General features: G+C 35.8%; 1 protein-coding gene across 1 annotated transcript in view; it reads left to right on the forward strand.

Moving 5' to 3' along the window:
* The window catches only part of LOC127804022 (disease resistance protein RPV1-like), a 206,497-nt gene that overhangs the window by 131,475 nt on the left and 48,591 nt on the right, over nt 1-26,431 (forward strand). The gene's annotated exons all lie outside the window — the stretch shown is intronic.

Raw genomic sequence — 26,431 nt, forward strand, 5'->3', positions numbered from 1 at the left:
ATTTTCAAACTTATAGCCCTGCACTGTTGTGTGCATGTGAGGCGCTTTTCGCTGGCAACTCGCACCTCAAAGGGCTCAATTCTGATAGTTGGGATTTACAACTTATGGGAGACTTTAATGCTGATGAAATTGTGAGTTGAGCCATTGTCGATCTGCAGGCTAACAACTTTGACTAGCTTGTGCGTATATGTGCAGATATATATATATATGTGTGTGTGTGTGTGTGTGTGTGTGTGTGCCTATGTATATATAGAAACAAAAACAGAGAGAAAGGGTAGACAGCTTAGGCATACCCAAACACAACCCTCTTGCTCGATTATATCGTGGCCGAAGTAAGCTCTGATGAAGACAAAAGCTGAAAGGAAACGAAAGGGAAATGATTGCTAGACAGGAAGAATAATAGAGAGGAAGAAAGAGATAGAAAGGGTAGATAGCATGGGCGGGAACTTTATAGATTTAAAATTAATCTTAACCATTGATATACATCTAAAATGTATCTCAACCATTCATCTCAAATGTGTCTCTAATACATTTGAGACATTTTCAAAAATCATTCTGCTTTATTATATAGATATATAATATATAATATATAATATAATAAAATATAATATAAAACATAATATTTAATATTTAATATACTATTAATTATATTAACTTTAATTATATTATAATATTAATTATTTATAATATTTATTTTTATTTTTATTATAATATTAATTTATAGTATTAATTTTGAAATTAACTTTATAATATCTTATTTTTTATTTTTATTTTTTAACCCAAACACCAAGTAGTATTCCTGTAAAATAACAAGAAGTATTAGAAATTAAATATATATAAAGTAAACTCAAAACACTAGACAATTCTAGGTAAAACACATAAAATACTAAAAACATTATTCAATTGTGACCAATAAATGTATGAATAAATTCTCACATCACTTCCTGACCTCTTTCGGCCCCGGGCCTTCTTTGCAGGCTACGACTTCTTCTCGGGCGCAAATCATCACGCGGCTCTCTGTTCCACCTTTGCCTCCTATAAACATACAAGCGGAGGTGGCCTTCTTTGACTAGCTTCTTAATCTGATCCTTGAGGGTAGTACATTCTTCTGTCATGTGATCAAAACATATGATGACAATCACATCGCTTGATGGTGTCCACATTAGGGTTGGAGTTAGGTCGAGCTCTAACCTCGGGAAATGAAATTATCCTCAAATTGTACACTTCTTAGAAAATCAATCTCTCCTAGTCATCAGCATGATATAAGCATCGTAGCACAATCAGAATGGCTTGGGTCCCCTGGCTAGCTCTTTTCGCCCCCTGGCTCGGTCCTTATTTTCTTTTTTGCGACTAGCTCTCTCTCCGGGTGGCGATAATGCTCAGTGGATAGGCCTAACCACTGGTTCGACTATGGTTGGACTTGTGGCTGGGAGCTATTGCGTCTAGCGACCGACACTTCTTCCACATTTATATAACTGGTTGCTCACACTTAGAGCTCGTCAAGGTCAACGGGAGGCTTTCGAGACAGAGAATTGGTGAAGGGCCCGGGCTTAAGCCTTACCATGATGGCGTGTAGTGAGATAGCCAGATTGAGATCCCTAATTTGGATGGCCTCTTGGTTGAACCGGTGCATGAAAGTTCGGAAATGGCTCATTTTCTCCTTTATTCAAGTTGATGAGGCTGGCCGAGGTTTTATGATGAGCTCGGTTAGTGGAGAAGTGGGCAATGAAGCATGTGGGGAGCTCGGAGAAGTAGTGGATAGAGCCTGGTTCCAGAGTGGAGATGTAATACCCCATGTTGCAAAGTGTCAAGTAAGTTCAAGGAACTGAAAATCAGTTTGAGAATTTAGTTAAGTAATTGCTGAATCGATGGAAGGGAGTACCCTAGAACATAATTACCTAAGGAAAAATGTATGTCATTCACAAGTGTTTTGAGACATGATTTATGACACATAAAGAAATCGAAACAGAGATAATTTCTCGGTACGACTAATTTTAACTTGAAAAACTGAATGATCATAAATGTAATACTCGAGATTTTTAGATTCAGATACTTGACGAAATAGGATATTTTAGGAGATTGTGGATGTTTGAAGATAAAAGTTCAATTTCTGAGTCAGGGGCAAAATTGTAATTTTTAAGGTTTGGGTAAAAGTGTAATTTACCTAAAAATTAGGGGTATCAGTGTAATTAATCTATTCTTCAGGGACTAAAATGCAATTAAAAATTAGCCCGGGGACCATGTTGAAAAAGGTCTAAGTGTAATTACCCAAAAGTTTGGGTCAAAGTGTAATTCTTGAAAACCTTTTTATTAGGGCCATTTGGGAGATTCAGGAAAAGCCTCATAAATGACTTTAGAGATAAGGATAAAGTCTCATGATGACGTTAGAGATAAGATGAAGCCTTATGATAACGTTAGAGATAAGATGAAAGCTCATGATGACTTTAAGGATAAGATTTGGATAAGATTTGATTAGATAAGATAAGATTTGGATAAGATTCTATTAGATAAGAATTTGTTGGATATGATTTGATTTGGATAAAGATTTGATTTGAATAAGATTTGATTCGGATAACAATGATTGCATAAAATCTTAGAAGATTTAGAATGATTGCAGAAGATCTTAGAAGATTTGGAAATGATTATACAAAATCTTAGAAGATTTAGAATGATTGCAGAATATCTTAGAAGATTTGGAAATAATTATATAATATTTTAGAAGATTTACAATGATTGCAGAAGATCTTAGAGGATTTGAAATGATTGAAAAAGATTTTGAAAGATTTGAAATGATTGCAGAATATGTATTTCTTGGTGGCTAAATTTCCAAAACCTATAAATAGGGGTTCATGGCCAAAGGTTTCAAATTCGAAATTGTGATAAATTTGTGCTAGACAAGAGTGCTTCGGGTTTAGTGGATAGAGGGTTTTTTAAGCATACGCGAAGCATCACACGCGTAGAGCACTTGAGCAGCGCGTGAGGGCGTGTAAGGAGGTGGTTTGGTCAAAAGACTTGAGGAGTTGCACGAAAATCGAGGTTGGACACAAGATTCGAGGTGTTCTGAGTTTTGTTCGAGGTGAGTGTTCGCCCCCAAAACTTGTTTACTGTGAGTTGTTTGCTATCAAAACTTGATTTATTGTACCTGTTCTATCTGAACATGTGGAGATTTCATGCAAAATAATTTTTATCCATGCAAACGGTTTAACTTGTGATGGTTGGTTTTATGAGGGAGGTTTTGTTGTTGTACTTTTTGTATATTAGTTTTGATGATGAAAAATATATTTTGTTTAATCCCTAAGTCATGAGTCAAGGTTGTGGTTTTCAACATAAATCAATTTCAATATCAAGTATTACTTTGTGAGAATGAAAACCAAATGAATTTCAATTATTGAGATTTCAAAGTCATATTTTTTCTAAGTCTGGGAGGTTAGCACCTTATAAGGAGACCTGTAAGAAAATGTTTTCTTTTTAGAAAACTAACTCCCGGTAATTCAATAGCTAACATTCATTAGTGATAAAATGATTTTTAACGAATTTTTCTAGAAATAGAAAGTATATATCTTGGAGGTGGTAAAATCGCAAAATCGTAAGTTTGTACTAAAATCCAAATTCTACTTTCTTATTCTTAGGAATTTTGATTTTTTTAATATTTTTATTGAATCCAAATGGGGGGTATTTTGTTATTTACATTTATGTATTAAAGTAAATGGAAGGTAAAATATAAATTAAGGAAAATGAGGACATTTATGTTTGTATCATCATGCCTTCACTCTGTCGACTACATGCTTTCATTTTGTCGACTAACATATTGTCTTGGTCGACTAAGTTATAGGATCGGTCAACTAACAATGTGATTATTTGTGCCTTGGTCGACTAACTATAAGCATTGGTCGACTAACAGTATATATATGTTTTGGTCTTGGTCGACTAATCTTAAACCTTGGTTGACTAACAGTGCTTTTGATATGACTTGGTCAACTAACTCTTTGAGTTTGTCGACAGATGGGTACCCTTGGTCGACTAACTTCCATGTGTATTTTTGTCTTGGTCGACTAAGTGCCTTGTTGTCTTTACAACTTGGTCGACCAACCTATTTTCTTTGTCGACTAAGCTTGTTATTTTTGCTTGATTCTATCGACTAACTATTTTCATTTGTCGACTAAGTTTCTTTGCAGAAAGCCTCCAACAGCTAGTTTTTCAAATCTCAACAGTCACAAATGGCTAGTTTCCTCTTCAATCTTTTTGGATGCCTATATATACAACTCATTGATAACCAAGAAGAGACTAATGGATAGGAATGAAGTTAAGTGAGCTTAAGGATTATTTCATACTTCTCGATTTATATTTGTGCTTCAACTTTTCTCTCAAAAGGCTTTGTACTAAATCTGTTTCATTTGATTCAAGGCTTGTATCTTTATTGAGAGACATTGTAACTAAGAGTGCATACTCTTAGAAACTCTCTTTTGTATCCTTCTTATTTTTCCTAGATTGTATTGCTAGAGGGCTTACTTGAAAGCAAAAGGTTGTATTTCCTAGCTTGATGTTAGAGGGCCTATCCGAAGTGATAGGAGGTTTTAGTGGATTGTTTCCAAAATCCTTAGTGAGGAGCTAAAGTAGTGGATTAGGATTGTGTTAAGCTGAACCACTATAAATCCTTGTGTCCATCTCTTGCTTGCGCTCTTTGTTTATTTATCTTTCCAAGCAATTTCATTATTCCTCACTTGTTCACATATTTATCTTTGCAAACTTATATTTGTCATTTTATATGCTTGATGTTTTTAAATCACTAAAACGTCAATTTGTATAAAAAAGTTTTTCAAGTTCAATTAAGTTTTTAAAATTATCCAATTCACCCCCCTCTTGGTGTGTGCTATAGCACTTTTATTCTAACAGATTCGTCCCTAAACGTTTTGAACTTGTGCATTGCATTTTATAAAATGTTGTTTATATGATGCTTTGAGTTGTGAAATGTGGCATTGTCTTGCGTTTTATGTGTTCGTATGGAATGTCAGGCTAAGATGTTGTCTGGATAGTGTAGTCATAATTCTCCAAGGGCGTGACGAAATAATAGGGGTATCTGGTGCTAGTGTGCATGTTAGGATAGTCGCTTGGTTTTCGTGCCGGACCGTTTGGTTAGGGAAGTTGCATTAGGATGACTATGTAGTCCATATTGTGTTGTTCATGTGGGATGTCGGCCTAGGATGTTGTCTGGATAGTGTAGCCATAATTCTCCAAGACAGAATAATTGAGGTATCTTGTGCTGGTGAGTATGTCGAGATAGCCGCATTGGTTTCCGTGCCAGGCCGTTTGGCCAGGGAAGTTGCACTAGGATGACCAGGTGCTTCATGTGAAATTTTGGAGTTGGGATTGTATGGTGGTTCTTGGATGCTTAGAGTGGGAACGTAATCTCCGACGTAAATGTGGTGAGCCGAGTTCCTGCATTGATGTGACCTTCCTCGGCCGGGAGTTGGTAACGATTGTTCCCGAGATGTTGGAGAGATGCGTTGGCTTACCCCTCTTAAGTTAGAATTGCGTCGTGTCGTTGAGTCGATATGGTGGCATAGCTTTTAGAAAGGTTGCTCTTTGCCCGTGGTAGGGTTAAGCTTTAGGGATTCTCTTGGGTTAGGACTTGCTGGGTGTATTCGTTTATTTCATATTTTGCATTCAATCATGAAAATGTGTTTTTGAACTCTCACATAGATGATTCATCATTTAATATAGACTATGTCCCTAAAATATTCAAATGTTTCAGGTGAAGGCAGCGGTGTGAAGGGAAAGGGAATTGCCGAGGAGTGACAACGATTAGTGGATAATTTACTTTATGTCGTTTCCAATTATGTTGTTAATTTTGATGACGTCATGTTAACCCTAGTTGACTTTATATTATGAATAAAGTGGGTTCGATTATGGTTTATTGAGGTTTCGATCTAGCTTCCACATTTGAGATGATGTACCTATCTTAGTTTATTGATGGTTCATAGTTGATATACTAAGAAGGTGTAACGAGATCTTTGGGGAAGGGTTTTGTGTTGAGTTTCCATTGATTGGAAAAAAAATATGCCCGGAATCTTACGTTACCTAACACTCAAGAGAAGTGGGGTGTTACAGGAGAACCACAGCAAGGAGGACTTCTTTAATGTGCTAGGGAAAGCTCGGCACATGATCGGATCAGTTTCCCCATTTAACAACATCAAAGAGTTGAACATTGTTAAGTGCTCCTTGGATCAGTGGTTTCGTCATACAACTCCAATGTGTCAGGAAGGCGGAATCCTTCTAGAAGGGGGACAGAGATGATGAACTCCAAGAAGAGGTGACTCGGAGTGTACAACGATGCTGACAGTGAGGAGTAAGAGTGTGAGTAGCCTGAATTGTTGGTGACGGCTGACTTTTGCATCGTCGTCAACCCGTTCGTCGCCCTGGTCATGTTGCTGGTTGCGGGTTACCTCAGTAACTAGATCTTGAAGCTATGGAATGCTTTGGAAGAGAGCCACCATGGTTACTGAATTTTCTGGATGATGGTTGATGATGGTATTCAGAATCTCCTGGTTTGGGGCCATGTTATTGTAACTTCTTGTTCTAACCATGGATAATTTGCAGAGAAGACTAAGGATTCATCTTGTGGGGTAGGTAAATTTTGTCTGGCCCTACAATAGGAGCCAAATGTTCCTTTTGACTCAACAGGGTTAGTAAGATTGGTTGCTACAGTGATGGAATGTTGTGATCATGCAGGAGTAGCTGGCACTAGGGGTGTTCGCGGTTCAGTTTGGCCGGTTTTGAGTAGATTTAAAGCGCCGAACCGCAGGCTCAGTTTTCTACCAAATTAAACCAAGCGATTTGATTTGGTGCGGAAAATCGAACCGAACCGAACTACAAAATGCGATTCGGTTTAATTCGATTTTCGCGGTTTGGCAATTTCTGCATTTGGTCCGGTCCGGTCCGGGCCGATTCGGTTCCGTTCGAACTGATTCTAAATTTTTATTTTTGCTGCAAACTCACTGTAATACACTAATTGATAGACCTAAAATCCATACACTGTGGTGAGCTGAAGCACGCCATGATAGCAACAAAAACAACAGGTTCAACTGGTTTAAAATTCACAATACAACAGATTTAAGTCTACCAAATTTTTGGATCAAGCCAGTTCCTAAACATCAACTTGAAGATCATACCAGTTTAAACACTTAAGCAGTCATGATTGTATATTATCATAAATGCTCAAGAAGCAGGGAAATCAATAAGGCGGATGGGAGAGAGAAAATACAACACTCACTGAAAGTTTTTCCTCACAAGTCACAAGCATTTTGCGACTAAAAATCTTTATAATAAAACAATAGAAACAGTTGTGAGAGAGAGAGAGTCATGAAGCTACATACCAGCAACCGGCGAACCGATCGAAAACACTGGGGGAAGAAGGCAACGGGCTTGGACTGCTACGAGGCAACACCGTGGCGGTGTCAAGAGGTACCAGGCTACAGGCTACCAGCAACCAGCCTATTGGCGATCAGAAACGTTGGGGGAAGGAGGCAACGGGACGCTCGTCACTGCGAGACAACAGTAGCGGTGTCAAAAGGTGCGTCCGTCGTCTACTGCGACCAGAGCTTGCGACGTGGGGGGCCGGGGGTCGCGTATGGGTTAGCGTTGATCGACGATCCGAGGGTCCAGGGAGAGAGAAAGACTATGGCGAGTGGGTGGGTGCGGGTTAGGGTTTGGGGGAAAGGGGAGGAATAGTCGAGGACATTGGCGCCCTTTTTATATTTTTAATTTTTTTAATTATATATTATATATGCGGGTGGTTCAGTTTTGAACCAAACCGTCGGTCTGCCAAACCACAAACCGCGCGATTTGGCAGTTTTTCAAATCGAACTGAACCACCATTTCAAAAAATCGACTGGTTCGGTCCAGTCCAGTTCGATCGGAAACCGCGGTCCAGTAGGTTTTTTGAACACTCCTAGCTGGCACCTGCAAATACTCCAATGCTCAAGTCAGTGAGGGTTCAAAATAAAGCTTGGAAAGAACATACCTTGACTTGTGATCAGGTTAGTTTATATAGAAGTGAGGGTGCCTTGCATGTCGTCAACCATCATGGGAAGATAGAAAGCCGAGATACACGATGGTGATAAGAGCTATCTCTGAGGATCTCAAATTTGATGGAAATTAGGAGTTGATTGAGGATCAGCGTGCAAGTTGCTCGGAGTCGATAAGATCTGTTACTAGCGTGAGGATCTCGGGTTGGATAGAAAGGTTATTGGGGCATCTTGGGCTAAGATCTAGCCCAAGGCCGAGCTCGGTGCTAGGCTTTGGGCCCTTAGTCCAATGGATCAGTACGATCCAACAAACAAGCACAATATTGACAAGAAAAATAAATTATTTTCAACAAATATGATTATAGAATTCTAATAACAACAAACCAAATTAAACCCTAATTACACTTCTCATGGCGTAATGAAACAAAGAGAAAAGGAAGAACACTTAGCCATTAAAAAAAATTTAAGCTACATCAAAAATTCAATTTCAAGAAAAAAAAAACATCTTTTTTATGTCATTTTTAGAGTAATTTTCAATTTGTTGGTGATAGAAACATCTTTTTCGAAATTGTTTTAATTGTATTTTTAAGTAGTACAAGTTGTGTCTCTACCAAGAGAAGCAATCACCAATTGCCCTAGAAAAAAAGGGGGGGGGGGCCTTTTTTTTTTTTTTTTCAGTGCCGTTGATTCTCATTTTATATATTGTTGAAGTTTCTATGTAGTCTCTATTCTATTTTTTTGATAGCAAAATTTTTATTCTATTCCTTTATGTGTTGAAGTCAAAAACAAGGTAACTCTTTTTGACATTTGTGAAAGAAGAAAATAAAAAGAAAAAAGGACAAAGAATAATTGAAAGTAATTGAAAGCACTTAAGCAAAAATTAAAACAATGAAAGAGAAAGCTAGCAATAACAATTGCAATTTAATTGTAGCAGTCGCAATTGAAATAGTGGCTACAAAATTGACATTTGGATAGAAAGAAATTCTACAATAGAGGATTGTTGCGCCAAACACGTTTTTAACGCATAAAAAAGGCCTATAAGTCTTTCTGGCTTATTTGTTATTCATCTCAAGTATTTTATTCTAAAAGTGAAAAATAGAATATTAGAAATATTTAGAGTATTTTTGTAATTATTATTTTCTTATAATTTAAAAAAAAAGATTATAACTCTTATTGTTTTTTGAAAACTTTTAATAGAATAGAGACTCATATGGCTAATTTTCTAATAGAATACTGACCAATAGCACAAACATAATTAAAAAAATTGAAAAATATATATATATTTATCAACTGATACTAGCAGGTTTGAGAAATTTCTTTTGTAAAAAGATTAAATAACATTCTATGATAGTGTAAAAATTAAAAATGTTGTATTATACAATTATTATTATTTAGAATGTCGAGGAGGATGGAACTCAACCAGTTGAGTTAGAGATTATAATAATATTTTAATCTTTCCACATTTCGAAAAAAAAAAAAAAAACAAAAGGACTTTCAATTTCAATCATAGAAATAAAAAGCTTCCAATGACCATATCGTAGAAAAAATTTAGAAATAAAAACGGTCCAGTCTCTTTTCTATTGGAAGTACATTCGCATCATTGGTCCCCCTTCTATTTGAAGTTCCTGAAATGCCATTGAGTTAACAGGAAAGTGTCAAAAGGGACTAACGATGTACCTACGTACAATAATAGATAGAATAAAGACCTATCGCGCACGTGGGCAGCTCAGTTAGTTAAGAAGGGGTACAAAATATCTTTCGTGGTGAATTTTAGATCAAGATTAAGAATCGAGTCTCGTAAGTAACAGTATAAGAGTATCTCTCTCTAAAGTAAGAGGGGCTCCTTGAGCGTGGTAAACTCAAGTCTAACCACTATGTCTAATTAAATTACTATGATTAATCTTCTCTCATATCCTGTTAGACCAAATATGGGACACTTGAGGTGAACGATTTCACTTTTTGACGAGAACGTCATGTGCTCAAAGGGGGGAGAATGTAATACCCCAAGATCCTAGAGAATGGTAGTATATATCGAGGATAAGTAAGGAAAAAAATAACATCAACTAAATACATTTTGGGCTAAATGTAAACAAGGAACTCCAGGGTTAAGCGTACTTGAATTGGGGAAGCTCAAGGATGGGTGATCTCCTGGGAAGTTCGTGTAGGCTCATCAGGGTAAGTTGTTCTGGTCCTTCCTATCGCTGAATGCGAGATGTTACAAGGCTAGTTTATATAGAGGTGAGGGTGCCTTGCGTGTCGTCAATCATCATGGGAAGATAGGAAGCCGAGATACACAATGGTGATAAGAGTCATCTCTGAGGATCTCAGATTTGATGGAGATTAGGAGCTAATCGAGAATCAGTGTGCGAGTTGCTCAGAGTCGATAAAATCTGTTATTAGCGTAAGGATCTCGGCTTGAATAGAAAGGTTATTAGGGCATCTTGGGCTAAGATCTACCCCGGGATCGAGCTCAGTGCTAGGCTTTGGGCCCTTAGTCCAATGGATCAGTACGATCCAACAAACAAGCACAATATTGACAAGAAAAATAAATTATTTTCAACAAATATGATTATAGAATTCTAATAACAACAAACCAAATTAAACCCTAATTACACTTCTCATGGCGTAATGAAACAAAGAGAAAAGGAAGAACACTTAGCCATTAAAAAAAATTTAAGCTGCATCAAAAATTCAATTTTAAGAAAAAAAAACATCTTTTTTATGTCATTTTTAGAGTAATTTTCAATTTGTTGGTGATAGAAACATCTTTTTCGAAATTATTTTAATTATATTTTTAAGTAGTACAAGTTGTGTCTCTACTGGGGGAAGCAATCACCAATTGCCCTAGAAAAAAAAAGGGGGGAGGCCTTTTTTTTTTTTTTTTTTTCAGTGCCGTTGATTCTCATTCTATATATTGTTGAAGTTTTTATGTAGTCTCTATTCTATTTTTTTGATAGCAAAATTTTTATTCTATTCCTTTATGTGTTGAAGTCAAAAACAAGGTAACTCTTTTTGACATTTGTGAAAAAAGAAAATAAAAAGAAAAAAAAGGACAAAGAATAATTGAAAGTAATTGAAAGTATTTAAGCAAAAATTAAAACAATGAAAGAGAAAGCTGGCAATAACAATTGCAATTTAATTGTAGCAGTCGCAATTGAAATAGTTGCTAGAAAATTTACATTTGGGTAGAAGGAAATAAAAAACTTCCACTGACCATATCGTAGAAAAAATTTAGAAATAAAAACGGTCCAGTTTCTTTTCTATTGGAAGTACATTCGCATCATTGGTCTCGCTTGTATTTGAAGTTCCTGAAATGCCATTGAGTTAACAGGAAAGCGTCAAAAGGGACTGACGATGTAACTACGTACAATAATAGATAGAATAAAGACCTATCCCTATTATATTAATTAATTCCCAGCTTACTGAATTCCCTTCTCCATCCACAGTAAGAAGCCCACTAAAATAGTCTCATAATTACCTGTCCCTTAGCTTCAATGCTTGGCCAATTTACGACCGTAATTTCTCTACTTTCTCCTTCTCCAATGCTAATCATAACCTGCACTTCACTTCATTTACTTAGCTGCAAAGCAATTAAAATTGGAGAGGAAATACTTGGCTGAAAATGAATTAAAATTGAAGACAAGATAGAAGAGACGGGCGGACAAGGCTGCTTCAAGCCTTCAGCGTGCAACGCGTGGCACCCTCCAGCTGCCATGTGACTTCAATTTGGGCACTCCAAACGGCGCCGTTTTGGCCTTCTCGCTGCTGGAAAATTCCAGCAATATCTTCTCAACAAAATCAGCTCCTCCACTGCGCTGCCTAAGGATCGATCCCAAGACCAGCCGCCTAGCAACCTCCTTCAATTATATACGTAGATACTGCATTTGTTAATTAAGATATGAATTAAAAAAATTAAAATATAAGATATATTTTAAAATTTTATCTTTTTTAACATGTTTATTAAGCTTATCTCATTATTATTAAAAAAATTATTAATAACCTCATATTAATCTTTTAAGATATGCTTATTTTCCCCTCAAAATAAGCATATATTAGTCTTTATAAATAAGAAGAAAAAAAATATTTATGTCCTCTAGTATATTTTAAAAAATTTAACAAATAATTTAATAAAAATTTTAGAATATTTTCTAATTTTATTTTAATCATTTCATATCTTGATCTGAAAATTATTTCAAATTTATCTTGATATTTCTTTATTTTCATTATTTTTACAAATGCTACTTAAAAATAATATAATTTCCAGCATTGCACACACAACCACCAACTTTCCTGTTGCATGACCCAACAAATTAAGTTTTATACTAATTTTTAAATTATATTTTCTTAACCCAAGAAATTTCATAATTCTCATTTATTTCTCTCATTCTAAAATATTATTCCAAAATTAATATTTTTCATTAATTTTCTCAAGTCACAAATTCTCACTAATTCATCTTAAACTCCCAAATAACCAATAATCTTATCATAGACTCAATAATTAATTATTTTTCAAAGTCAAATATTACATTTTTATACCACACATTTTAAGTTATAGAAATATTTACTCATAGCGACCAACTATTGGGATAATCAAATAAAAAGTTTTACATTTTTTTCTCTTTTTAATGTCACTACTATAGTATACAAAAAAACACGTTAATAATGTATGTAACAATAGACAAAAGGACTATGCCTGAATTTTTAACATCATTCCTGATCACTTATCATTATTCTTTTTTTTTTTTCACACTATTCAGTTTTTTATTTGTAGAAAAAATGAGTTTAACAGTAATAGTTAAATGGGTAAATATCTCCGGGATAAATAGTTGAGAGAATTCTTTAAAATTAATTTATTTTAATGATGTGTAGACCATCAACAGTCCTTTTATATATCTAATTGAATGTTTTGGAGGATAAAAAATGAGAAGTTACATTAGCTAAAAAAAGTTAATTATAATTTTAAGTTACAAAATACTTCTCAAATTACGCCAACCGATGGTAGGTCATTAGGATTGAAAATCTGGTCACGTTTACTGAGATATCTAGATGTGTCTCAAGTCTCAACTTTTATTTTTAAAAATTGTCACCATACTCCCCAATTTTTAAAAATCTGGTCACATCTACGGATATCTAGATCATTCATATATTATAACCACAAAATCATCGCCCTTCTAGCACTTGTGACCCTACCCCACGGCCACCTCATCGTTATAAATCTTATCAAGTAGATATGAAGAGTAGTGAATCACATAGGGAGTTCAAATGATATAGCAACACTCTTCACTACAATAAATTTTAGATTAAGAGGCATTTAAAAATACCTTAATAGATAGTTTATTGAGGCATTTTAACTATTAGGGCATTAATAATAATGTCTCATGTAACTGTGCCCTCAAAAACATATTGAGGCACTTACAAATGCTTCAAAAATAACTATAAATTTAAGTTTGTTGCGACACTTAAAAATGGCTCAAAAATCACTATAAATTTATTTTTTATATCCCCCACAATGCCATCTCTTAACTCTAACTTACTTCTTCCTCTGCTCGAACCCTGAACCTTTCATTCTTCTTGCACACGCATGGCCACCTAATCTACACATTATCTTATTAATATATGTGCCTATGTTTATTTTATAATATATCTAAGTTTCATTAGAATTATTCTATTGGAGCACTTAAGATTTGTCTATTAGGGCATTTTATTAGAGTGTCTTGTTAGGATTATTTTAATGGGACATTTCAAAAATTCTGTCCTATTAGATTTATCTATTAAGACACTTATATTTGTCTATTAGGGCATTTCATTGTCGTGCCTCATTAGAGTTATTTTATTGGGGGCACTTCTTTAAATTGTGCCTTAAAATGATATTTTATAGGGTACTTAATTGTTGTGCCTCATTAAAGTTATTGTATTGGGGCACTTTTTTAGATTATGCCTTCAAATGGTATTTTAGATGACATTTTTTAAAAAAAACCCTAAAAAGATGACTTAACAAATCATTTTTGTTATAGTGCCTGCTCACAAAAATCAAGTCACAAATTAGTAGATTTATATGCATATAAACCTAAAAAAAAAAAAAACTTTACTTAGGGTACGTGTGATTGAAGGGTGAAAAGTGATATGAAATTTCAATTTCATAGAATTTCAATTCTCACCTCATCCCTTAAAAATTTTAATTCTTTGATTTCAAGGAAAATCTCTATTTTTTTAACTAAAATGAAATTCGAATTTCATAAAAAAAAAGAAGAAATTGTTTGACAAAATTTCTTGAAATTTGAGTAAAAATAAATTCCACTATCATTTTTCACTCCTATCAAACGCACCCTTACTATCAAAGTTATGGGAATTTGCCCGGACTTACCTTACCTTTTCATTATGGCACCCTTAATCGGATTAAAAATCCTCACACCCAATGTTTCAAAATCACTGTTATTGTTATGTTTTATTTTATTTTTAGATTTTAAATTTAAATTGCTTTTAAAATAGTAAAAATAATAATAATAAGAAATAAATATTTAAATTGGGTGATAAAATGGGATTTTTAATCCTCGCTTTGCTTCTCAAAAAGTCTTAGTCAGTTGCTGTCTGTTGTTACAAAAAATACAACAATTAAAATTTGTGAGGCGGGAATGCCAGAGTCGCGGTAGGGCTAGACGGACAACTAACAAGTGTCTGTTTGTGGAAATGTATGTTGGGTAGCTCTAGTATTCGATTATCTAACTAGGGTCTCAAATAAGCCCTCAAGGACATTTTCGGTAGCAGATTGATCCAATCAGGAGTAACATTCGGTTTGTTCAGGGCATAACTACACTCACATAAATAAGTTAGAAGGCATGCGGCGATTTCTCACCTGTGTATGCCCTCCGATGCTTAAGTCAGTACGTGTAGAAAAATAATTATAATAAATGAATGATACATTTAATAAATACAAATGAGATATCTCTGTCGATAAGAGGAGGCCTGATCATAATATAGTACCAGATATCGAGGGTGAACATGTGGGTTAGAAGCACTTAGATCAGCTTAAGAGAAATCCTCCGACAAGGACTAAATAGCCTAGGGAGTCTTTTGGGAGAAGGTAGTTCTCACGGCGAGTTGCTGAATCAGGTTCTTAATCTCTAGGGGGCTTATCCTGACAAAACTTTGGGTTATCATAGGATGTTTCCAAGCGTTATTTATTATTTTAAGAACTTCTATAATATTTTTGCTTATGATTATACCCTGTTGAATATTAAGAGTCAAGATAGTGCGTGGGGAAGTCATGTGACTCAATCAAAAGGGCCCATTTGATTTTGGAGGTTTGCGGGGGCACTAAATAAGTTTGTAAAATTTTGGACTATCAGTGTGATTTGAGGAAATAGAAGAAGAATTACTATAAACTTAAAATATGCATACTAGGAGATGAACCAGCGCGCTAGAGGGATGGTCTTGCACGCATGTGAGCGAGGCTTAAGAGCTGGGCGTCTTGGGATCGAATCACGCAGGACGCACTGGGATTTTTTCTCCCAGCAATTTTGGAGGCGCCAGGTGGCACGCGGCCTTGCAGAGGCGCACTCCCATGCGGGCGCGCCTATGAGGCTACCATGCGGATGCAGGGGTGCTGGCGGAAGAAGCTTCAAACGGAAGGAATACCGCGTGCCACGTGGCACGCGCTGGCGATTTTCGGAGGAAAAACAAGGGGTGGGCAACTACCTGCTTCGAAAGGGAGAATTGGCTGGAAAAATATTATCTTCGGAAGGAATAAAAATAACTGCTAAGGAGAGATTATGTCACCACAAACAGAGTTTAAAGCAAGTGTTGGATTCAAAGTCATTCCGAGTAACTTCTCAACCTGGAGTTTCATCGGAAGAAGCAAGGGCCACGGTAATTGTCAAATCTTCTACTAATACATGGATAACTGTGTGGACTGATAGACCTAAAGCCTTGCTCCTTACAAAGGTAATACCTGTTATACATGGATAACTGTGTGGACTGATAGACCTAAAGCCTTGCTCCTTACAAAGGTAATACCTGTTATACATGGATAACTGTGTGGACTGATAGACCTAAAGCCTTGCTCCTTACAAAGGTAATACCTGTTTAGAAGGAATACAAATGCTTGCTTTGGAAGAAAAATAATATCTCTTTCGAAAGGAAAATTCCAAAATGCTTAATAAAGAAATTTATGCCTTGAAAAGTGTGCCAAAAAAGATTCCATTATTGTGTAATTTATAGGGAATAGTGTCATATTTTTCTTTGGACTATTTTATCCTCAAAATCATGAATATTTACATTATAAGCGTTATTTGTCACTTACTAATGATTTATTCTTAAGAAAAACCATTCACTTGGAATTACTCATTAAAAATACACTAACTTGGAATTATTAATTAGAAACACCCTAGTCGGATGTTTTCGAAAAATCTATGACACAACAATATTGTCATTTTTTCAAAAATGTTGCGTAAATTATCAATATTATTGCGACAATTTTTTTTATGTAATTAGGTGCGATCTTCCAAAAAGATCCGAGTATAGTGTAAATGATTAACATCATCAATAAGAAATAATTCCAATTAGGGACGGATTTAGGGAGACAGGCATGGATTGCAGCCTGTGTTAGCCTCAACTTTCCCTTAAATCTGTCTTATATATTTGGTTTATTAAAGGAGGGAGTGGTTGAAACGATCTATGAATTTGGGGGCCAATTCTCTCCCAAATTCACTTTTGGATTCGCCTCCAATCCCAACTAATCATCAATTCACATTGTACATCACAAAGAAATTTTTTTTCAAAGTAAAATTTGTCTTTTCATCATAAATCATTTGCTCCATATGCTAAAACAAACCATATAAACAAAAACAATAATGAACAATTGATGATTGGTTGACTACACGAATGATACCAACGTTTACCTCTTCAAACTATTTATTTGAATACTAATCACAGTTTGAATGACAAGTTGAATACAAATGGATTTTGATATCTTACAATGATGGTTGCGAAAATAATAAAGATATTTAGTCCAGTTAATTGTTGTTTATGATCTTTTGATAACACCAATAATAATTAGGCTTATCAGTTAAATGAATCATGAAATGTGACGGAGTAATTAGATTTAAAATTTATTGTACGTGACCTTTAGGTCAAGTAGACAAACTGTCTAACCTGAAATGAGGTTGTTTTTACATAAAAAAAAAAAAAAAAAAAAGGAAAGAAAGAAAAATGAGGAGGAGGTTGAAATGTCAAAATGATACTAATCATATCAGAACTGCATTATTCACAAGTTTGGGACTTTTTATGTAATTTTCCCTTCTTGCGGGTGGGTATTCACACGCAAGGTCTTTCACAGTCACGTACATGGCATTCTGGTACATATAGGGTCCCACGGACGATGCTAGACGAACAACTCCCCTAGACAACTTCTTTCACAGCCTAATTTATTCCCATCCCATATACATGAAATTACAAAACAAGTTGTCAAAAAGGAAAAAGTAGATAAATTAAGTTTGAGAACCCGCCGGAGAGGGAAAAAAATGGAGGAAAAAGACGGTGTTATGGAGTCGACTCCCGCGTTCCGGCTAAAATGGGACGTGTTCTTGAGCTTCAGAGGTGAAGATACCAGGGACGGATTCACTAATGATCTCTACAATAGTCTCTTCTCGAATGGAATCCGAGTCTTTCTAGACAATGAAGGAATGGATCGGGGCGACGAAATAGCGCCGAGTTTGCTAGAAGCGATTGAGGATTCGGCTGCAGCTATTGCTGTTATATCGCCTAACTATGCATCCTCCCGGTGGTGCTTGGAGGAGCTGGCGAGAATTTGCGAGCTGCGAAAACTTGTGCTTCCGGTGTTTTTTGAAGTTAATCCGTCGGACGTACGGAGACTGAAAGGACCATTTGAGAAGGACATTGAAGATCTGGAGAGAAGATTTGGAGTGGAAAAAGTGGTGAGATGGAGGAACGCCATGGAAAGAGTTGGAGGGATTTCTGGCTGGGTTTACAACCACAGGTTCTCTCTTTAACCCTATCTCTTTAATTTTGTACGTAATTGAAGATAAGGTTTGATTTTTTTTTTCATGTTATTAGTATATTTACAAGGTTATAATCTATGAGGATTACATGATAATAAACATAATATTGCAATCTTCAAAATTTGAAATTGGTGCTTTTGGCTTTTATTAAGAACACCAATCTTGATTCGTGAGGATTTTTGGGCCTATCTATTAGAATAGGAGAATTGCATCCCCCTATATATCATTCTATTGATGCATTTTGTCCGAGATCGAAGAGAAAAGCTTCGATCTACATATGAAACAAAAGGGTCCTAACAATTTGTCAAATAAGAATAAATGAATTTGGAAATATGTATTAGATGAAAATAAGGAGTATAATGGAACCGAGTTTCAATTTTCTTTTAATAGAAATATTACAGTAGGAGATTTTGCAATCGTAATATAGATCTTCATTGTTCATAGTTTAGAATTTTTATTATAATTTTCATGAATTTTGAAGGTCTTTTAGTGTATTTGACTAGATGAATTTATGAGACCAAATACATGTCCATTCTCCTTTTTAATAATGTTTTTTTTAAATTTCATTTTTAAAAAAAAAAAATAGAGTTTCAACGATGAAAACATATTATTATTGATAGGAAATTTCAATTAGCTCGAGATGTAATAAAGTCTGGTAAGAGCCAATCATGTATCCATAAGAAAAAATAAAAATTGGTGGATAATCTAGCTATATAATTGTTTTTTTCTTTTGGAACGATGGAAAAGTAATTAATTAAAAAATAAAATAAATAATTAATAGAGTGTTGAGCGCCCAACGCCCGATGAAGGAATCTTTCAAAGTCCTGAATAGTCATGCAATTATCTCCTTAATTCAAATGTGGTGTAGTCAGTCAAGCAAGAATTTTTCATTGGTAGATGATTTATTTGACTTTAGCACTCCCATTTCTTTCAAAGTCCTGAATAGTGATGCAGTTATCTCCTTAAATTCAAATGTGGTGTAGTCAGTCAAGCAAGAATTTTTCATTGGTAGATGATTTATTTGACTTTAGTACTCCCATCATTTTTAGAATGTTTCCATTAATAAGCCAAATACTCCGATCGAGGGTTCCAAGAAATAAATAAAGTTTTGAAATAAAGAGGCCGTAGCTACTTAAATGTACGTGCATCATATATTTATCCCTATTAATTTGGCCATGTAAAATTGGGCAGGCAAACTCGAGTTCGGATATATCGATTTGTCTGTCCGGCTATATATTTTTATATATATATATATATATATATAATTGGCCATCCATCCCAACTCACGAAAGTACTGCATGCATGCGGCCCTAACCCGGACATGCCCTAATTTCATGTTCACAACCCGTACGTCTAGGTTGTCTGTCGATCGAGCCACTTTTTCAAAATAGGAGCCAACTAGCTAGGGCCGGGCCTATCCCATTAAATGTTGATCAAGCTGGTCCTAGTGAAGGGCAGGCCATACATACTCTTTATTCATGTTAGGGTTAAGAAAGAAATTCAAGATAAGAAGAACAGTCGTCAATAACTTAATTTCCCTATATTTTAGGTTTTTATTTCGTCTACAAATTGGTAATTAATTATGTACAAATTAATTGTATAATGATAACACTAGTTTTAAAATTTAGCTAGGTGGAGTGATTATGGGAGTATTTGTTTTATATAATTTGTGAATATATAGGAAATTTATAATAATAATAAGAAGAAAAATCCTTATTTGAGAGCACCTGACGAGTAACATGCATGTTAAGTATATGATACAAGAAATGACATAGACCTTATTTATATACTTAAATTGATTTAATTGTATTAAGTTAGATACGAAGATACTAATTAGAAGTTACCATATGGGTTTTACCAAATGAACTGGTCACTTATTTTTTTTATCGCGCTTTTGCAAGATAGGCGTTCGGTCAAGTACTCTTATCATGTCCATTGTTGTTGAAGTTGCTATCGTGAGGAGGGTTTGGTGAAAGAGTTGTCAAGTTAATTGGTGGAATAATGAACAAGTGATGTCAAACCCAAAAGTGATTCTTGGACATTTACTACTTTCGCATGAAAATGAAATGAAAGTCAATGATGATGTGTTCCATATATATTCAAATGAAACATGTTTTACAATAACACAATGTGTTTAATTAGGGTTTATTAGGAGCTCACAGGAATACTGTGAACGAATATTAATTACAAAAGGAAAACATATATATGTTCCCCAAGTAGCTAGCTAGTGCGTGCATGTCAATCATTAAAACTTTAATTTGAAGTTAGAATTAAGATTATAGCTGCATATATATATATATATATATATAGGAATTATATATATATGGGAGAGTTTGTAACCAAGGAAATTAAACACATGCATGGATGTGATGATTGGGAATCCAATTTGTGGCATGTGTAGGTAATTTTGGCTGGGTTGCACTTTTGGATTCTATTATAAGAATTGAGTGGTGAAAAAATGGGTACGTAGTAGTTTGTGTGTTCTACAAAATGTGAAATATTTGGCGTTGGAGATGAAAATTTCAAAGATTTTGACAATTTAAGTTTGAAATAGAACTTCGAATAGGTATTTATTACCCAATTTTGGAGGTGGTATTGGATTAATTGATAATCTGTTGTTTGGCAACCAATGGCCATAATCAAATGGGATTTGAGTACTGTTGGCAATGGGCTGAACCCATGGGTGGTTGGGGCTCATGTTTGTGCAAGCTCTGGGCAAAGCCGACCTCGAATTGAGCCTTGTGGGCTGCATGAGCGCACACGTGTTATGCTTGTTTTTTATAGTTTATTTTCAAAATTTGCAGCAATTTTTTTTGTAAAAAAAAAAAAAAATAATAACTTGCCTTCCAATTAAACTCATAATGAACCGAGTCCAAACTTGACTCCTATTGCATAGGGTAGAGCCCAAGCTTGGGTAGTGGTAGGTTGAGATGGCTTGGCTCGTCCCTTTCATTTTTATTGGATACAATCATATATATTTCGTGAAGTTACCTACAAGTATCATATAATACTGAAATTTGTCAAAGGATTTAATTGTGTAGACCCTAAGCCTCCGTATCCGTCATCGCCCCTCCCACCCCGTATCTGTCATCGCCCCCCCCCCCCCCCCCCCCCCCCCCCCGCGCCCCGCCACCACATCGAGCACCGTTATTGCCTCCCCTATAGCGTTGAGCATCATCGTCCCCCCTTCCCATCGCGTCAAGCACAGTCCACTGTCGCCCCCTATCACGAGCACCAGCCACCATTGCCCCACTCGCTCGAGTACCGGTCGTCATTGCCTCTCCTTCTGCCACTCACTCCCACCACCGGCCACAGACCACCGTCGCCCCCCTCTATCGCTCGGACCACCATCGCCCCCCCCACCAGTAGCTTGCATCGCCTTGCCCCCACCATCGGCCGCGAACAACTGCCAGCACCCACCACACTACGTCTTGGACGGCCACCGTCGGCCCCCCATTGCTGCTCTCACCGCACCATGGTCGCCCCTCTCACAGCCATCGCCCCCAGCTGGTCACCCCGACCCTTTCACCTGTCGTCCACCCCTACCGAGTTTCCCCCTTGGGGAGTCGCACATACATATATTTATATATTTTTCTTTTTTCTACTTTAGTTTTTCTATTTGTTTCTGTTGTTTGTCCTATGTGGTGATGATGATGATGACTTGGTTGTGAAAATAAAAAATTAAGAATATAGTTTTTTATTTGATTGTGTGAGGAGTTTGGGATTCGGGCTCATAGAATATCAAGTTTATATGACGTGGTCGGGGAACGAAATTTACCCGTTAGTGAATGTAGTCGGAAAATGATTGAAGACGGTGTTGAGAAAGACGGAAATGTCTAAATATTACTTTGTTTGTAATTATTTTAGTTCTTGTAATTCTAAAAATGAAAAATTTGTTATTTGAGTGTAAATTTAGTCCTTCGAAAATTAGAATTTATGTAATTAATTTTATATTGTGAAATTTATGTAATGTAATTAATATTATATTGTGTAATATATTTAAAAAATTACAAAAATTCGGCCAAAAGTTTATGCGTGGGTTGAGTTTGGTTGAAAGTTTATGGTTAGATATATGGAGATACGGTCGTTGAATTCTGTTTATTTTTGAGTATGTTGGTGGATGGTGATAAGGGTCTCAGATAGTTGTCTTTGATCGTTGGAAATCACGGCTTATCATACTAAATATCAATACTATTTTCACTCTCTTGTCCTATCATACCAAATGTCAATATATATAATTAAAGTAAAATTAGAATTTTACTTTAAATCTTCTGATACGGATCTGTTTTTGTGATTGTGCATCATGTTAGTACAAAAATTAGAATGATTTCTTTGGGGGGGGGGGGGGGATTGGGAAATCTCAAAATCAAATGAACTCATGAAAACCAAACTATTTTAAGTTTTTTAAATGAAAAAAGTGAGATTATGATTCTATCAAAATTTAGAGTGAACTTAGAAACACACTTTTAAATTTCATGAATTGTAACTTAGATTACACAATATTAAATTAATTATATTACATAAAATCTAATGAATGATAATTTTTTAAATATATTACATAATATAAAATTAATTATATAAATTCTAATTTTTCAAGAACTAAATTTACACTCAAATAACAAATTTTTTTTTTCAGAATTACAAGAACTAAAATCATCATTATCCATTCTAAATTTTTCATTTTCACAACCAAATCATCATCATCATCACCACATAAAAAAACAACAAAAGCAAATAAAAAAATTAAAATAGAAAAAAGAAAAATTTATAAATATATAAATGTATGTGCAACTTGACCGGGGGACCCTGTGGGGGTGATGGTGGTGGGAGGGGTCGACCATGGTGTGGTGAGAGCGACGATGGGGGGTTGGCGGTGGCCGTCTAAGACGTGAAGTGGTGGGTGTGGGCGGTTGCTCGCGGCAGAGGGAGGGGCGACCGTGGGTGGGGGCGAGGCAGTGTGAGCGGCTGGTGCGAGGGCGATGGTATTCGAACGATAGATGGGCGTGACGACGATCTGTGGCAAGTGGTGGGTGTGAGTGGTAGAGTGAGGGGCAATGGCTGCTGGTGCTCGTGACGGGGCGCGACGGCTGACCGTGCTTGATGCGATGGGAGGGGGGCGACGACAGTGCTTGATGCGGTGGCGGGGCGAGGGGGGTGAGAGGGTGACTGTGGTGCGATGAGAGCGACGATGGGGGGCCGGCGGTGGTCGTTTGAGACGCGGTGTGGTGGGTGTGGGCGGTTGCTAGAGGCAGAGGGAGGGGTAACCGCGGGTGGGGGTGCGGCAGTGCAAGCAGCTGGTGGGGGCGATGGCTATCCAAACGGCAGAAGGGGGGTGACGGCAGTCTGTGGCAAGTGGTGGGTGTGAGTGGTAGAAGGAGGGGCAATGGCTGTCGGTGGTCAAGGCGGGGGGGGGCGACGACGGACCGTGCTCGATGCGATTGGGGGGGTGGGGGTGCAACGGCAATGCTTGAAGCGATAGGGGGGGCGACGGCGATGCTCGATGCGATGGCGGGGCAAGGGGGGTGAGAGAGAGAGAGTGAAAATGGGTGGGCAAGGATGAAAAATTAATTCAAAAATAAATTATTAATTTCGATAAAATTTTTTTTTAACCCTTTCTTTACAAGTAACCTAATCCAATTTATAAATCATAAAATTAAAAATAAGTTGTAACAAAATAATTTTTTCCAAGTTTATCTTGTTTTTTTTTTTGTCCTTCAAAAGATAAAAAAAAAAATTAAATTTACTGACTCACTCCTAATAGAGCTAGCCTCTACCTTTAGACGAAGCCCTTGACAATGTTTAACTTTTTTTTAGCCACGTCAGCTTGATGGAGTCCTTATCATATTTCATTGGATTAAGGATTTTTTAAACATCCTTATTTGACTTAATGGTCCATGAAGTTAATTTGTGGCTTGAAAACCGAAGGCAGATGTGATCTATCTTTAGAACGTTGTAGTTTGACCAATCCTGTCAACTAAAGTTTATGTACCCTATTCATTGTTGATTCATAGTCCTTTGATAGATTAATGTTCCCTTGAAAATATATACTTTCAGATTTAATACCTTGTCATTTCTTGCCATTTGTGTTATTCGCTTTTTATTGGCACAAGTGTTGTGTAGTCGATCACACGCTTCTTGAGTAGATGCCGTGGATCCAAGCAAATAGGCTATAGTTGTATTGACTAATTCCATAATATATGGTATGCAGAAGTAGGTTCTATTGACACTCTTAAAATTTTGAACTCAGAATTAGAAATGATCTCACCATAGTTTTTGATAGTTTTTCAAGGTGACGAATGTAACCCATCAATGTACCTCATCAAATTATACCAACATAAGTGTATAGTGAACATATTCTACAAGAATTGCTGCATTTAAGAGTGGAAATTTGGAATTTGATTTGTGACTTGTTTCAACATTGCTTTCCATGCCCATCCTTTTATATGACCTTCAAGATTCAAGGTTAATAATAGGGTTATTTACTCCGGGTAGTGATATGTAACTATAGCTTGGGTGAACCATGCTTGGTCATTGGTTTTTAGTGTAATTAGGAACACCTTGTACGTAGATGCATGACATCATCTAGAAATCTGTAGAGTAGCATGATATATTCAAACCTCTCTAAATGGTCTTTCAAATTTGTAGTGCCATCATAATCGGGGACAATATATAGGGAGCTTGAAACCCTGCGGTAAAGGGTCCCCCAAGATGTCTTCTGAAAAACGGATTTCCTCTTTTCCAAGCTCCAATGCTATTATGAGTAGTGTTAGTTGTCACCGTTACTTCTAGAGCCTGTCGATCTCGTCAGTGACCTTCCCTAACTCCATTCTCTGAATTCTCTGCCACTTCTTCTCTCCTTGGTGGTGGATTATGAACTAGTTCCTCCAGAGGAGGAGGTTGGCTACTCCTATCTTGTTCTTGTACAACAAGTGGCACGGTGCATGATGTTTTTCTTTCCCTCTAACTTCATTAATAGATCTGGCTACAATTGTCCCAACCATCATGCCACTTACTTCAAAATGATTCCCACATTATATTTCTAGCAGCGGGCTCACCAATGATGCTGTTCCCTTTTAGATCTACTGCTTTTAATTAGTCATAGCTCCACATCCTTCTCTACTTGCCATTACACAACGTTTTATTTAATGTTTTCTGCATATGGTGCCACCAAATGTTAAGAGTAGAAATTTTAAATATGATTCGTGACTTGCTTCAACAATGCATGTCACACCCATCCTTTTATATGAGCCTCAAGATTCGATTTAATATTGTTATTTATTTCGACTAACTAATGCTGTCCATTTATCCCAGATGTAAATACATCTGATCTTCAGGGAGTAGTAATTACATATATTAATTTGCTAGTATAGAGGTTACTAAATGTGGACCATTGCATAAACTAGACTCAATAAGACTTAAAAGAGAATCAGCAAAATTTAAATGTTTATAGTGTCTTAACTCTATTAATGTACAAGCATTTAATCCTTCATTAGTTAAGGGTTTTAAGACTATTTGTAGTAAGCTTATATGTAAAAATATATAATTTTCTTTGTACTTTACTATTCTTGGATCAAATAATCTTAAGGTTTCATATTCTTGTCTAATAGGAACGGTTTGTTCCACTGCTTTGACTATTTTTCTTGACTCTGAGTAAAACATTCCTATTTTATTAACATTATCAGGTCTGACATTAGGTAAATTCTAGTTTTTTAAATAATCTTTTAATTCATCTGGTAACAAACCAGAGATGAAGAATCAGTATTGAAACTAAATGTCTTTTTTTAACATAGAAATTTTTTATTATTTTTTTCTGGACTCTAAAAATATCTAACCCAAAAACAGCCTTTGCATGGCTTAACAACGGGCTCCAATATACAACACTTAGACACACCAAGTGGAAGAAAAAATTGCTCTAATGTTAATTTAAAGATTTGGCTCTATACCAAATTAGGCCCAAGTTAAATGACGAGTAATAGTATAAATTAATAAAAGAAAGAATTGTATATAAGATAGAATTTATATACAAACTCATAAAATATTATTAAAAGCTTTAAGTTTTACTTACAAAAGTATGGATCCATTGTAAAGTGTTTCCTTTTAAAAAATGAAGACAATAATTTATCGAGACGAAATATTTTACAAGACAGGAATTGTAAAGTGTTACAACAAGAGGCATGCCTCCGCTAGTTTGAGATTTTGCCTATAAATAGAGTACATTGGTGGACTTCAAAAGTTATTGCAATGGTTTGAATCTGGGAAAAATATTTAAACTTTCTTCAAGTGTGAAGACACGGAATTTTATAGAGACGAAATATTTTACAAGATAGGAATTTTAAAATATTATAAGGAGATGTGTGTCTCAAAATCTTTCTTATAAATAGAGTATATTGG

Source organism: Diospyros lotus, chromosome 6 (genome assembly GCF_014633365.1).
Source record: "Diospyros lotus cultivar Yz01 chromosome 6, ASM1463336v1, whole genome shotgun sequence".
In the NCBI taxonomy this organism is placed as follows: Eukaryota; Viridiplantae; Streptophyta; class Magnoliopsida; order Ericales; family Ebenaceae; genus Diospyros; species Diospyros lotus.